General features: G+C 35.2%; 1 pseudogene; it reads left to right on the forward strand.

Moving 5' to 3' along the window:
* LOC122296679 overlaps window positions 1–16,018 on the forward strand; it is an 81,195-nt pseudogene extending 65,177 nt beyond the window's left edge.
* The last annotated feature ends 309 nt before the right edge of the window (window positions 16,019–16,327 follow it).

Here is a 16,327-nt window from a genome sequence, read left to right on the forward strand (position 1 = left end):
AAAAGTGGTCCCAAGATGAATTCATTTTCTGGAATGGATGGTATAGTTGATTTGTGAGCTGCCTCTTTTTTGAAAGGATAGACATTTTCATCAAAGATGACATGCCTAGAAGTATAGAGGCACTGAGTGGGGAGATTAAGGCACAAGTATGCACTTTGACTAGTTGAGTAGCCAACAAAAGAGGCATGGGATAGATTTTTCTTAAAGCTTGTGAGTGTTGTAAGGCTTAAGCCATGGAAAACAGAGGCAACCAAAAGATGTCAGTTTTTCATACCGAGGTTTTTGGTTAAAAAGAGCTTTAAGTGGTGTTTTATGTTGAAGAACAGGTGAAGGGAGCCTATTAATCAAATATGTGGCAGTGGCAAAAGCATAGGCCCAGTATCCTGAGGGAAGAGAAGCTTGAGTAAGAAGAGTTTTGCCCGTCTCGACAATATGCCTATGTCTAAGCTCGGAGACCCCATTTTGTTGTGGTGTATGGGAGGCTGTTGTGTAATGGCTAATACCATTCTGAATGAAGAAGGATTTCAGGGCAACAAATTCTCCACCATTGTCAGAATATACTCCTTTAATTTTTATTTGAAATCTGGTTTCAATCATTTTGTAGAAATGATGAAATATACTTTTGACATCAGATTTTTTATGTAATGGAAAGAACCACACGTATTTTGTGAAGTGATCAACAAGAATGACATAAAAACGATGACCATTGAGACTGGCAGTAGGTGAAGGTTCCCATACATCTGTGTATATCAAATCAAATGGAGCTTTACAAGTCAAACCATGCTTATGAAAAGGCAACTGATGAGCTTTATTAATTAGACACGAATGACAATGAGTGGAATTTGAATCAGAAGAAGTAGTTGGAAGAGAAAAACAACTAATAATTATGTTAACAACTTTTGAAGATGGGTGGCCTAGTCTTTGGTGCCAACCAATTGCAGAGGTTCTTTCATGAATGAGTGCAACAAGTGTAGCAACAAATGATGAAGGTAGAGGATAGATGCCATGCTCACACGGGCCTTGAAGAATTATCTCCCCCTTTCTCCGATCCTTCACAAGAAAAAAGTTGGGATGAAATTCAAGTAAAACATTATTTTTCTTGGTGAAGTGATGGATAGAAATCAAGTTCTTATTTATATCAAGCACACAAAGTGTTTCTTGAACTTGAAAATTGCTTTCCGGGAAAGATAAAGTGAGGGAACTAGAGTGAGTAATGGGCAAACCTGATCCATCTCCAACAATAACCTCACCAGTACCCTCATATTCAATGTGAAGTTGGAAATTGGAAACCTAAGAGGTGATGTTATGGGAGGCTGCTGAGTTAAGAAGCCAACGCTTGTTTGGGCTTGGAGCAGTAGTAGTGCAGTTCACATGTGGTTCTTGTTGCTGCAGCTTGGGGCAAATTTTGCAATATGCCCTTGTTGATCACAGAACTGACATTTTGGTGAGTATTTATACTGCTTGAACTGCTTACTTTTGAACCGGGAGTCATGCTTTGATGATGACGAGTTCTGTGATTTGCAAGCACGAGAGTCTCGACGTTGAGTAGTATTTGTTGTTAGCACCAAGGATTGTGCAGTTGAATCAAGACTTCGGAGATATGCCTCATGACCAATTAAGAGATCATGTAACTCTTCAAAGGAGAGAGAGGATTCACGGGCCCGAATGGGGGCAACAATGTCACGATATTCACAGCCTAATCCATGCAAAACATATAAAGTGATGTCATCTTGAGATAGAGGAGCATCAATGAGGACAAGTTCATCAGTAATTGTTTTGACAGAGTGGAGATACTCTGTTATTGTGCAAGTGCCACGTTGTGTGAGGGTGAGATCCTCTTTCAGCTGCATCACACGAATCCTTGATCTATTGGCACAGAGCTTGGTGAGTTTAGTCCAAGCTTGATGAGATGTCTTCGATGTTGCTATGAGCGATATCACAGCTGGAGAGATAGAGGTCAGAATGGCACTTAAAATAAGTTTGTCCTGACGAAACCAAAGCTGATAAGCTATAGTAGCAGCTGCATCAGGTGTTGTTGGTTGAGGGGGGACACCTATGAGTTCCATCGACATAACCATAGAGGTTATAACCGAGGAGGAGTGACTCAAACTGAGCATGCCAAGGAGGAAAATTTGTTGGTGTGAGCCTTGCAGTGATTTGTTGGGTAGCATTGATGGCTATTGGGGTGTTTTCTGAAGAAGAGTTGGCCATGGTGAAAGCGAAAGGGAAGAGAGGAATCAGGAAAAAAAAAAAAAACTCTGTAGAGGTTTGGTGGCTTTTAGATTGATACCATATAGAGGAAACACCCAAAATTAGAAAGTAGATTCACACACTTTCATTAGAGATGGAATACATAATATATACACGTTTGAAGGCAAGATAATTGCTCCTAAACTTAAGCTACCGTGAGCTGTACAAGTTGACAAATAAGGAAAGAATTAAATAATTTATAACTGCTACGATTTTAGTATAACAGACAATCCTGAGGATTTTGTGCATGATTTGTAGCTGTCTCTATATGCTTTACTTCCATGGAAGAGGAGGAGAAAACAGCAGCTGGCGTTGGGATAAAACCGTACTCATGGAATGAGTTCCTCCATATGGTCAGTTTCTTGATGTCATCTGAGAAAAGTGTTTGTTTTTCTCTGTTGGTAAATTATTTGGAAATAAATTCCAGTGAATATTCTACTAGACAAGCACTGGAGCACAAATAATCTATGCATCTCTCTCTCCGGCCTCTCTCACTCACACACACACAGAGATCTTTAGGTGCATGTGTTGTCTGTTGTCATGTTCCATATATATATTTGGCCTAAAAGTGGTATTCAAATTTTTCTCTAAATGTTGTTAGATGTGAGAGTTACTTCCCAACAAAACTTGGGTTAACTCGCTCAAATTGCCTTATTCCCACTTAATAGCATATCACTTTCAAACTTGACATTCTTTCTTCTATTGCGGTTGAACTCAAGTGTTCGTTGTTCATCAGGGAAAAGAAAACCCCTTAGATATTATTCCACCTCAGGCTTTCCACATATGCACAATTATGTACATAGCTGGAGATCCTAATGGTGTTGCGTTGACACATGAAAACATTGCATATTTTATAAAAGGGATGGATCTTTTTATGGAACAAGGTATGAAGATCCTTGAACCTCTAATACGTTGTTTTTTACACCATGTATATCTCTCTTCTTGCTGTTTGTGTAATCTCCAAGACATATTGTTAGGTAGCTCTTCATTTCTTTTTTTCCAGTTTCTGTGCAATAACTATACAAAATTATATTGGACACATCTATTTCCTTTGCGTGAGTCCCACATACCAATTAAGGAATTTCATCCACAAATACCATGTATAATTCTTTATGTTTCTACTTGCTATTAATTACCTTAAAAATGTGCTTGGAAGCACATTCCACATTGAAAAGGAGGGACCCGTGTTGCTTCTGGATGAATATATGTTAAAATTCTTCATATGGTTAGTCTCTGGGATCTTCTGATCTTATATTGTGATGCCCCCAGATTCCGCTTGGGATCGAACGGACATCTGAAGCGTCGAGACATGCAACACTATGCACTATGCAATATGCAATATTATTTCATCATCGACGTCGCATCGTAGCTTAGTCGACTGTGTTCAGTTGGTCGAATTCTGATTGTCCTTCGGGTCCTATAACAAAATCTACCATTCAGGGGGAATGGTAGTTAGGACTACCACAATGAGATTTGATTAAAAATCTTAGTAAGTTAACAAGAAACTCCCACACAGGTTAATGATGGATGCATGGCAATAAAAACATGAATGCAGAATTAAAGTCGTAAATACGCATAGCATAACTTGACATATAACATGGCATAACTAAAATAACCTGAACTGAAACGTAAACTGAATTTTACTTTACATGACATGAACTTGAACTTAAAACATAACATGGACTAACAGCATAATATGAACATGAACTTGAAACATAACATGGACTTAAAACATAGCATGAACATGAACATGAACTTAACATAAACCTGAGCATAACATGACATAAATGTGAACTTGACATATGATGTGAATGTGAACATGATATGAACATGAACTTGAAACTTAACATGAACATGGACATAACATAACTTAACATGCACTTGATCTGAAACTTGACGTAATATAAACTTGGAATTTGTTTCTTTACTTAACATGAACTTGGACTTGAATTCTGACAATCAAAATAATTTCACCAGTCATTTCATCAGGAATATTGAACAATCAGAATGATTCCGCCCAACATATTCCATCAGAGATACTCAGACAATCAGAATGATTCCATCACGAGTATTTTAAAACACGTACCCTAGTAATCAAAATGATTACACCAGGAGTACCTAGTAATACTCTCACAATCAGAATGATTTCATCACGAGTATTTTAAAATACGTACCCTAGCAATCAAAATGATTACACCAAGAGTACCTAGTAATACTCTCACAATCAGAATGATTCCATCACGAGTATTTTAAAACACGTACTCTAGCAATCATAATGATTATACCAGGAGTAGCTAGTAATACTCTCACAATCAGAATGATTCCATCACGAGTATTTTAAATAAGATACCCTAACAATCAGAATGATTACGCTAGGAGTATCTACATAACTGAACTTAAACAGCATTCTGACAATCAAAATGATTTTGCCAAAAGTACTTCGTGTGAATTACAAGTGGAGATACTCGGACAATCATAATGATTACATCACGAGTATGATAGACATTACTGACTTAAACGTAACTTGAAAGACATGATTTACTTGAGATGGAAACACTTTGTAACATGACCAAACATGCAACAGTTATCATACTTGACCTGACATACTTATAACAGTGAATATTACATGATATGACATACATGTGACATATGGCATACTTATAACATATAGCAATATATGACAGAATAGATTGTGTAATAGATAAATATTCATGACAGAATAAATCATGCGTAATAGATAAACATGTAATGACGTGGCATGGCATGGCATATATGATAATATACATACATAAATTTTAGTTTTCTTACCCATCATACATACACAGTAAACTGATAGTAAGTTAGAAGCTAACTTACCTCGTTTGTCGCATTCTGTGAAAATAAAGTGCGAAACACGAAAAACTGTAAAATGATATTCTAAAAGTTAGAAATTTAATTACTAACAATTAGAAATGTGTAAAAGAGATAACTTAGAGTAAAATTACCATTTTACCCTCTACATGTAGAAAAATGACCATTTTACCCCTAACTTAAGGATTTCCCATCCTAACTCCAAAAATTTCTAAAATTTACCTTCCTCATGTAAATTTTGTCCTAAACTCAAATATCAACTCATAAAAATTTAAAACAAATCACAACTAAGGAAAACACACTATGGCCAAAATATCCATAGGCCATTTCTCTTGAATTTTGTTGCAATTGCTTCCAACTTCAAAATTCATGTTTAAACCAAACTTTTGCAACAAAGATCTTTCTATCCTAAGTTTAAAACCATACTTAAAACATCCATTTAGAAAAATATAATAATCAACACCAAACGTTTTGTAAAAATATCCAAACACTTGAATCACAAGTTTTGACCCTAAATCAAAACATCTCCAAGAATTCCAAAAAATCAAATCTTAATTCTAACATATCTATAACATCATCATAAGATCAACCATGCTTTAAATCATCAAACTAAAGCCACCAAAATCACAAAATAATACTTGGAGTTTTTGGTTTTACACTTAGTCCAAAAACAGAAACTTTTTCCTCAACTAGCTTTGATAAATCTCTTAATAAATGGCTTAAGAAGGCATGATCTTCAAAATAAAGCATCACATGATTTAAAAATGTGTCCTAAAGAATATCCAACCATCAAACTTAAATCACATGGTTAAAAAAATAATAAAACACGGATCGAATCCAAGAACATCAAATCTTAGGCCTAACCGAAATTCTCTTGCATAGAAAAATCATATCTTTGAAAATAATACTAAATATCTTCAAAATAACATCCTAACATGAAAATAAGAGACTTTGTATCATCATATAAAAATATCAAAGCCCTTTGAATAAGATCAAACCACGAAATACTCAAACTTTCTCCAAATAAAAACTGTTTTTCCACTTCCAGTTTTCAAGTTTCTAGATCTAAGAAAATCTATCAACAAAATCTTTATTCATGCAACAAAACCTCAATGAACACTCATAAAAACATGCTAATAACACTCCATAAAATTTTCGGACCAAGATATGTCCATTAGCTTGGTTAAAAACTCCCAAACATTACATACTCTCCAGTTTCACGTCCAGAATGACATTTCCATGGTTAAAAATACTTTTGACCAATGAAATGACAATGGAATGATACGAGTAATATATAAGGAAACTATACTCAAAGAGAAACACTTTTATGAATGAGTAATTGTGTGAAAATACTTACAAATGATCAAAAGTCTCCACGTAAAAAGACCCAGAAATTTGACCGAGAGAGCTCTTTTGGGTTTCTCTCTAAGAACGGGGTGAAGAAGTGATTAAAAGGAAAGAAGTGTAGAAACCAATACCATTTTTGGTCAAGTATGGATGTAATGCTTGAAATTCACCCCTATTGTCCGAATAAAAATTTTTAATTTTATGTTGAAACGTATTTTCCAGCATGGCTTTGAGATGAGTAAAGATTGAACTTACGTTTGATTTTTTCCAAAAGGGAAAGAACCAGTTGTAATTTGTAAAATGATCAATGAAAATGACATAGTATTTGAAACCATTAACAAAGGTAAAAAATGTTGGACCCCAAACATCAACATAAATATACTCTAATGGATGGGTACTAACAAGAGATGTTTTTCCAAAAGGAAGACGATGACTTTTATTGCATTTGCACGAAGTACAAAGAGGTTTCAAAGAAGAATCCTTAGCCAACACAGGTAAGGCATTCTGATGAAAAATTTTAGACACAATATTAGAAGTGGGATGGACTAATCGCCGATGCCAACCAGTCATTGAAACACGTTCACCCACGAGTGCAAGAGGACGGGGAAAACTAGAAGCAACTGGTATCGACAGCGAATATACACCATCTTGACGTCTACCTCGAATGAGTGTCATTCTCGTGCTTCGATCCTTCATAAAAAATTCAAAAGAGTGAAAATCAAGAAATACATTATTTGCTTTGGAAAAGTTATGCATAGAAATGAAATACATTATTTGCTTTGGTAAAGTTACCCGAACACATAAGGTATCGGGTAAAGTAAAGGTTCGAGAAGAGGAAGGAATGGACATGGAGCCAACATGCGTAACACCCAAACCTAAGCCATCACCAATAACTACTTCGTCCGTGCCACCATATTCAGAGTGGATGGAGAGATTGGCCAAATCTGAAGTAATTGTATGAGAGGCAGCAGAGTCAACAAGCCATTTCTTGTTTGAAGCATGTCCATTTGTAGCACAATTTGCAGATGGTTCAAATTAATTGAGTGAGGAACATTTCTTAGCTGTATGGCCCTGTTTAGCACAAAGTTGACAGGTAACAGTCAATTTGCCCACTTTTTCATTCTTGGGATAGTGTTTGTCACCTTTAAAAAATTTTCCCTGGTGCCATTTGTTGTTGTTTTTGGGCTGATTGCTGCGTCGTTGAGTTGAATTTGCAGTAGCAACCGAGGTAGCTATAGTAGAGTCCATGCGCTTGAGGTAACTTTCATGACCTACCAATAAATCATGAAGTTCTTCAAAGTTGAGTGAATTTTCTCTAGCTCGAATGGGAGCCACGATTTCCCTGAAGTCTAACCCAAGGCCATTCAAGACATAGAGAGTGATATCATCTGCAAAAAGGGGTGCATCAATCACTGCAAGTTTGTCTGCAAGAACTTACACAGATTGAAGAAAGTCACTAACAGGGTGGTCACCATGTTGGATTAGCGTAAGATCCTCTTTAAGCTGCCTAACACGAGTTCGAGACCTATTGGCATACAAGCGTCGAAGTCATTCCCAAGTGGAATGCAATGTCTCCACAGATGCAATGAGAGGCATCACTACCTCAGAAACTGAGGCAAAAATGGCATGAAGCAAGAGTTTATCTTGCCTGTACCACAGCAAATAAGCAAAAGATGGTGGTGAAGTAAGATCACCTCGAGACAAACAGCGAAGGGTGCCATCAATAAACCCTATAAGATCATATCCTATGAGAAGAGTGATAAACTGAGCCCTCCAAGAAGGATAGTTGGTAGCAGTTAGCTTCAAGGGTAGTTGGGTTCCAACATTGACAGAAACAAGTTGTTGTTGTTCTGTCAATGAAATGGGTGGAGTAGTAACAACAACAAAAACACTAGAGATATCGAAAGCCATAGAATCAGGATTAGAGCAGTCTCATTAGAGAAGGAATTTCTTTGATACCATATAGAATATGAACAATGAATTGGAACTAAAATTAATTTCATTCATGTATCCATTGCAATATATACAAAGTGCAGCGATGCAGTAGAAAAACTAAAATGGGAAAGATTAGAGTAAGGGATATGTACATATTACAATAGTCTATAAATAGAAGATTTCTATACAAAAATAATTCCTAAAATCTTGCATGTTGACCACCTGTGATGATCTTCTAGAATCTGTCATGATTTGCTTTTATTGGTATCATTATTTCTAACATGCAAGAGCTAGGAGGTCTGAATATTGACTTTTTTTGTTAGTTTATAATGAAGCGAAAATATATATAAATAAATGGAAATATTTAGACAATCTTGACCTATCTTAGCATTGGTATCTTTATAAGCATCAGCTTGATCCAAAGACACAATGTTATACCACTACAAGAATCTTAGAATTTGGGCTTTTCCCAGCTATTTTAGTTTTATTGCAAAAAAAAATCGCTGTAATATATAGCTATTTGAGGAAAAATTTAATTCGTTGCAAAACCTAAACAGAAAGGTGGCGATGAGCGGTCACTTACTTTTTCCCAGAGATTTAAAAGCTTTTAACGTCAAAAAATTTCCCTAATATAGCTGAATTAAAATCCATTTTATTTCCCTCCCTACCCGTGACTTATTCACAGTACCTTCTCCACTTCCATGTTTTCCCCCAATCTTTCGGCAACCTACAACTAAAAGGATTTAGCAATGATTTCTTAATCGCTATCATTGAATTTCAAAACTGAAAATACCTTCCCAGTGATTAGGAAATCATTGGAAAAGGATTTTCCAGTGATTTCTTAATCGTTGCCATTGAGTTTAAAAACCAAAAATACCTTTGCTAGCAATTTCCTAATCGCTGGCAAAGAATTTGCCAGCAATTTTTTAATCGTTTCCATTGAGTTTCAAAATTGGAAATACCTTTGCCAACAATTTCCTAATCGCTGGCAAAGGATAAAAACCAAAAACACCTTTCCCGGTGATGAGGAAATCATCACTGGGAAAGGTGTTTTTGGTTTTGAAATTCAATGGCAGCGATTAAGAAATGCTGCCAAAGCCTCTAACACAGCCTTAGTGATATCACCTCCAACCACACCTCAATGAGACTGATAAAAAATAGCTGAAAAGCCATCTGGGCCTGGAGAGCCCAGAGGATTCATCTGAGACAATGCATCCTTGACTTCCTCAGGTGTAAAAGGGCTCAATAGGTTGATGTTCATATCCTCAGTTATTCTAGGTTGAATTTGACTTAAGCATACTTCAAGTCCAGTAGAATTCAAAGAGGAGAAAAGAGCCTGGTAATGCTGACAGAAGGCCCCAGCAATTCCATTCATTTCATTAATCATTCTGTCATCATCGAGGACCAGCTTAGTAATCTCATTAGTTTTTCTTCTTTGGTTAGCACACCTGTGGAAGTACTTAGAATTCATGTCTCCATCTTTCAACCAATTCTTTTGTGCCCTCTGCTGCCATTTGAGATTTTCCTCTTCCAATAATCTATCAATATCCTTTTGAAGAGTCTTGATTTCCACTATGTTTGAGCCATTATTAGAATTCTGCAGGGAAGATAGTTGGTTTAGCTTTTTCAGAGTGTCCTTTATGTTCTTTTGAAGAGAATGTTTGCTCCACTCTACTAGAGACTCCTTGCATTTGCCTAGCTTTCTCTTAATTGAAGTCAAGAAAAGACCCTACTAAGAAGACTGAGATAACCAACTTGAATGGATAAGACTACTACATTCCTCTTGTAAGTTCCAACTGGCTTCAAATCTGAAAAGCTTCTCCCTTCCCCTTCCCTCATGCGACAAAATCCTCCCCCCACTTTGCAAAGACATCACAATGGGGCTATGGTCTAAAGTTTGAGAAATGAGGGCCTGAATACTACAATGATCAAACAATTTAGTCCCTAACAGGTTCCCATAAACACGGTCAAGTCTCTCCTTAGTGAACTGAGCTCCCTCTCTATTATTACACCAGGTGAATTTAGGCCCAACAAAGCCTAAGTCACTTAAGCCACTGAAATCCACAGTTTCTATAAACAATTCCATTTGTTGATAAGGTCAACAAGCTGCCCCAAACTTTTCATGATGATGTAAAATTTCATTAAAGTCTCCAAAACAAAATAACATCATATGTTATTTAGATGTACTTTTAAAATATAGTTATAAGTATTAGTACCCTTACTACATGACTTGCCATACAAACCATATCATGATCACTACTGCGTGTAAAAAGCAAAGTTAAAAGTTAAAAATTAATTAAAAAATAACAAAAATATATTCTCTATACTAAAATACCCCTGCTTTATATGGCATTAGCTAGTCTCGTTTGGTCATACAGATGAGATGAGATAAAATAAAATAAAATTTGAAAGTTAAATAAAATATTATTATAATATTATTTTTTAATATTATTTTTATTTTAAAATTTAAAAAAGTTAAATTATTTATTATATTTTAGATGAGAGTTTAAAAAAATCATAATAATTATATGAAATAAAGGAGTCTCTCCCAAACCAAACCAAGTCTACCTTACTACATATCTAAAGTTGCATTAAAATATCTCTACTACAAACAGCGGGTGACTAAAATGCCCCTCCATACCCTTGCTACATATTAAAATGAGCTAAAATATTCAAACTACAAATAACAGTTGACTAAAATGCCCATCCTCCAAGTCAAACAAACCAGACAATCTAGATCAAACTAAGCATCCACAAATCAAGCCAACCAACAAATCAAACCAACCAAACCAAACCCATGGCAGCATGAGAAGAGTTCGACGGTAGTAGATTTATAATTAGAGACTAATTATATTAGTATAATCTTATTATTCAAGTTTATTAAGCTCACTAATAATTAGACACTAATTAATTATGAAAAATACTCTAACTACAAAAGAATTACACAAAAGCAATCCCACAAATTGATGTGTCTTGATGTGGTCCATCAAATTGTAATGTTACTTTTATTGTAAAGTAGATCTAACAGATCAAATGAAGTCATGTCAGTTTGTATAATTATTTTGTGTAATTTTTTTTGTGAATGTAGTAGTACTCATTAATTATATTAGTATAATCTTATATTGCAAGTTTATTAATCTCACTAATAAATTAGATGCTACTTATACTATATTAGCATAATTGAACATTAATGAATTAGTAATTGTCAATAATAAATACTAAATTTTAACAATTAAGTTTGGTATTAAAAAAATTATGATATTAAATTTATATAGTGCCACATATGTAAATGATAAATCAGAAAATCAGACTAACTAGACTAGAATGAAATTAGAAAAATTGAAAGTTTCGATTTCAGTGACAAATCGATCCATATTTTTACTTAAATTTTCAAAATTAGTATTATATATTGATTTAATTCTAAAATTTGTCTCAAATCAAATAGAACCGGACCAACTACACAGCTAAGCTGGAGTTCAAAATTGAAATAGTAAGAATACTTGAGTTCAAAGTTGGAAAGGGTCGCATATATAACATGTCACTTGCGAGAAGGTCATGATATGACTTCACGAGAGTAAAGTTTTATATTCTTCCAAAATTATATAAATATATATATTGCAATAGAAATATGTATTTGAGGGTTTCAAAATTTACCTTGAATTCCATTAAAAAATAGTTTTTCCTTTTGTTTTTGAATCACAGCTCTATACTTGATAAAAAAAAAAAAAAAATACAGAGGTGCAAGCCATCATAGGGCCACAAAACTCAAGCAGGCAAACTTTGTCATCGATCTCAGGGAGAAAGCTCAGGTGCCAATTATCTCATTTTCAATAACAAGCCCTTCTCTCACTTCACTTAGAAGTGAGTACTTTTTTCAAGTCGCTCAAAATGACTCAGCTCAAGTGAAAGCAATAAGTGCAGTTGTTAAAGCCTATGGATGGAAACAAGTCATGCCCATCTACATAGACAATGAGTATGGGGAAGGTATCATTCCCTTCTTGATTGATGCCTTACAAGATGTCAAGCTCGTGTTCCCTATCAAAGTGGCATTGCTCCATTGGTCATGGATGACGAAATTAGTGAAGAACTTTACATGTTAATGACAATGCAAACTAGAGTCTTCATTGTGCATATGTCAAAAAATCTCAGTTCTCAGCTTTTATGTCTTTGGCCTATGGGCTTATGATGCTGCTTCAGACTAGCTACAACAATTGAGAAGGTTAGAAGTGAAAATCTTGGTTCTGAACAGATGAATGCTTCAAGCAACTTAATTGATCTTGAATGTGAATCATTATATTGAAAGAGTGGTTGCATTTTGGACTCCAAAAAATGGACTCCGAAGGGAACTCATGAATTCAGTGAACACAAACGCATATTCTACTTTCAAGAACAACCTAAGACATATTACATGGTCGGGTGATGTGATCTTGTACCCAAAGGTTGGGAAATTCCAGCAAGTGGGAAGAAGCTGCAAATAGGAGTTCTAGTGACTGACGATTTTAGTGAATTTGTTCAAGTCATGCATGATCACAGCACTAACACAACATAGGTCAGAGGATATTCTATAGTTGTCTTCGATGCTGTGATGGAATCATTACCATATGTTGTTAGATATGAGTTCATTCCCTTTGTAAAGTCGGATGGTGAAAATGCAGGTACTTTGAATGATTTGGTCTATGAAGTATATCAAGGGATCGGTAAAGATCTTCATGCATTTTTCTTAGTTAATGTAACGCTAAATACAGTCTTAATGTGTGTTAGTCATCATCTGTACTCTTTTGAAAAAGAAGTGGGGTCATCGTTAAAAAAATAATTTTTTCCATATGGGCAACCGGTCTCATGTTTACTCGATCACTTTTTTCGAATAAAGTGGGTAAGAGTTACACACATCAAGACTACAAATATCAGTTCTCTAATATTTTTCATAACTCACAAAACATCTGGCTCTGCAAGCATTCATTCAGATTGAGACTGACTCTACATGCATTCCAAACCTATGGTATATATATGCATTATTTAATTCCATTTACAATCTAGACATAGAAATTGACATTTTTATGGAAATGACTGATCTTGGCAAAATTTCAATGTTGTGGTAGGAGATACGACGATCATAGCAAATATGTACAGGTACGTGGACTTTACTTTACCATACATGGAATCTAGAGTGTCAATGGTCGTGCCACTCTGAGATAGCAAGAAGAAAAATGCATGGGTGTTATTGAAGCCATTAAGTTGGGACCTTTGGATCATAAGCGCCTGTTTATTTGTGTTCATTGGGTTTGTGGTATGGCTTCTTGAACACCGAGTAAATGAGGATTTTCATGGGCTTCCTTCACATCAAGTTGCAACAAGCTAATGGTATGTTTTACTCCCCATGGCTTTCACACAACATAAGTTCCCTTTACTTATTTTCTTTTGTCATTGTTAATGCCTACAATGAGCAATAATTCAAATACTCAATATTAGCATGCATGATGTAGAAGCTACATGCATGCATGCACATACCTTTAGTAGGATGTGGTTATATATGACTCTTGAAGACTACGCTTGATTTCTTTTTGTGTCAAAATGTCCTTACGTACGAATCCCTCCCCATGTTACTGAGGTATATAAGATTTCTTAATTAGTAGTCGAATTCAAGAGGGTTGTAAACAATAGAATATGATTAGTCACATGATTAAAGGTGATTTACTTCTAAGAGGCAACATATCATGAAGGGTAAAAGTTTGAAAAGAGAGATGATAAGTGTAGTATTAAAGTATGCAAATTTCGTACCCTCCTGTAGAAAAAAAGTTGGTAAATATAGAACTTACATTAAAAAATTATTTTTTTAATAATAGAAAAAAAATTCAAAATAAATGCGTATAATTGCATACTATATACACCGTTACTCAATATATTCAATTATAGAATTAAATATGAATTGAGGGGCCAAGTATATGAGGAGAGAAAAGGTCGGGTTAGAGCATCATGATCTGATTTACCCCACCATTCTTGAAAGGCTTGGCTCAAACTATATATTCTCGAAAGATTTGACTCCTAATTAGGTAGCAAAGAACTCGTTCAAACTTCCTGATTGACCTAACAATCCAGGAAAAACAAAACCTAAGATTACTATAAATTAATAAATGATTATGACAGTACAGATACATGCGTGTGTGTGTTTCGTGTAATGATTTAGTAATGAGCTGAACTTCAACCAGCCATTTAGGAGTCTTGTTGAACTGAACTAAAGGGATTAATATTGAAGCAACTTTTGGCTTAGATTAGCGTTGTGCTCATGATCAATAATCTGAATTTCATGTAGAAAAATAGTTGAGATGGAAAGTGACCTATACCCTATTATTGATAAGTATTGATATTCTTTTGAATATTAGTGTATTCCTAATTGCTTCTCAAATATCATATGAACTTTGTAGATATTTTCCATTAAACTATGTACATTCCTTTCTAAAACTCTTGTTAATTGAATTTAAAGGGGAGATAGTGATAAGCAATTGTGCTAGGTTTGTGGTGATCATATGGATTTTTGTTGTGCTTATACTTACTCAAAGCTATACTGCAAGTTTGATGTCCCTCATAACAATTCAACAGCTACAACCAACAATTATTGATGTCAACTAGCTTATTAAGAATGGGGAGAAGGTTGGCTACCAAAAAGATTCATTTGTTCTGGGAATCCTAAAAGAAATGAACTTTAAGGTTTTCAACTAAAGCAATATAATTATACGGATGAATGTGATGAACTTTTGTCTAAAGGAAGCGCAAATGGTGGTATAGCCACTGCTTTTGATGAAATCCCCTATATGAAGTTACTTGTAGGAAAATATTGCTCAAAGTACACCATGGTTTCATCAGTATACAAAATTACAAGGTCTGGCTTTGTAAGATCATCTCTCATTTGTTATTATATGCTTGTTTTTATAGGTCTTGTAGTTTCTCAAGTAGATTTCCTTTGTAATTTTTCCATGACTTGTAGGTATTCCCAAAAGGTTCCCCCCTTGTTGCAAATATTTCAAGGCAAATCTGAAATGTGACTGAAGGGGAGAAAATGAAAGAGATTGAAAGTGTATGGTTAGAGGAAAACGCCAATTGTCTAGACCCCAACACCCCATGTTCTTCCCCCAGTCTCAGCGTTGCTAGCTTTTGGGGCCTATTCCTAATTGCTGGGGTTGCTTCCTTGTTAGTTCTCATTTTCTCCATGTCTATGTTCCTTTACAAGGAAAGGCAGCACATCTTCATACCCTCTAATCCAGAAGATGACTCAATCTGGAGAAGAATTCTTCATATGTTTAGAATGTTTGACAAAAAGGACCTTAGTTCGCATACATTTAGAAAGAAAACAATGTATTTTAAAAACATTGAAAGTAGTACTCATGGTATACATGCAAATGATGTCTTGACAATAATCAAATGTTCGCCAAGTCCATCAAACATCACAGTACTGATAGAAACCCATTCTGGATCCTTGGAGTTTCATGATTCAGGTATGTCTTTCAAAGAATACTTTGATTCCAGTACAAACATCGGTCAGACATCTCAAGTAGCACCACCAGTACCTAGTGAACTCATTAGGAATCAAAATCTAGATCAGGGACCAAAAGCCTCAGAAATTGAGCATAAAAACACCTAAACATGCGTTTTGCACTCTTATTTGATTTTTTCCTTAGGTTTTTCAAGCATAATGTGGGAGCTTCTTCATGTGATTTATCATGCATATTGGAGACATATTTTATTTTGTCATGATCTAAAAGTTGCATCTCTTCCACTCTTATTTGATAGTGGCCAACATATATAGTTATCGATCCACTCCCTTACTTTCGTTTAGATGTCGTCTCCTTGTATAGTATTGGTTGAGAACTAAGGGATATAAAGGTGATTTGGCCTCTAGTACCTCTCTTTTAAACAATTGAAGCCTACACTTCATGTTCATTAACTATCC

This window comes from Carya illinoinensis, chromosome 15 (genome assembly GCF_018687715.1).
Source record: "Carya illinoinensis cultivar Pawnee chromosome 15, C.illinoinensisPawnee_v1, whole genome shotgun sequence".
NCBI classification, from domain to species: domain Eukaryota; kingdom Viridiplantae; phylum Streptophyta; class Magnoliopsida; order Fagales; family Juglandaceae; genus Carya; species Carya illinoinensis.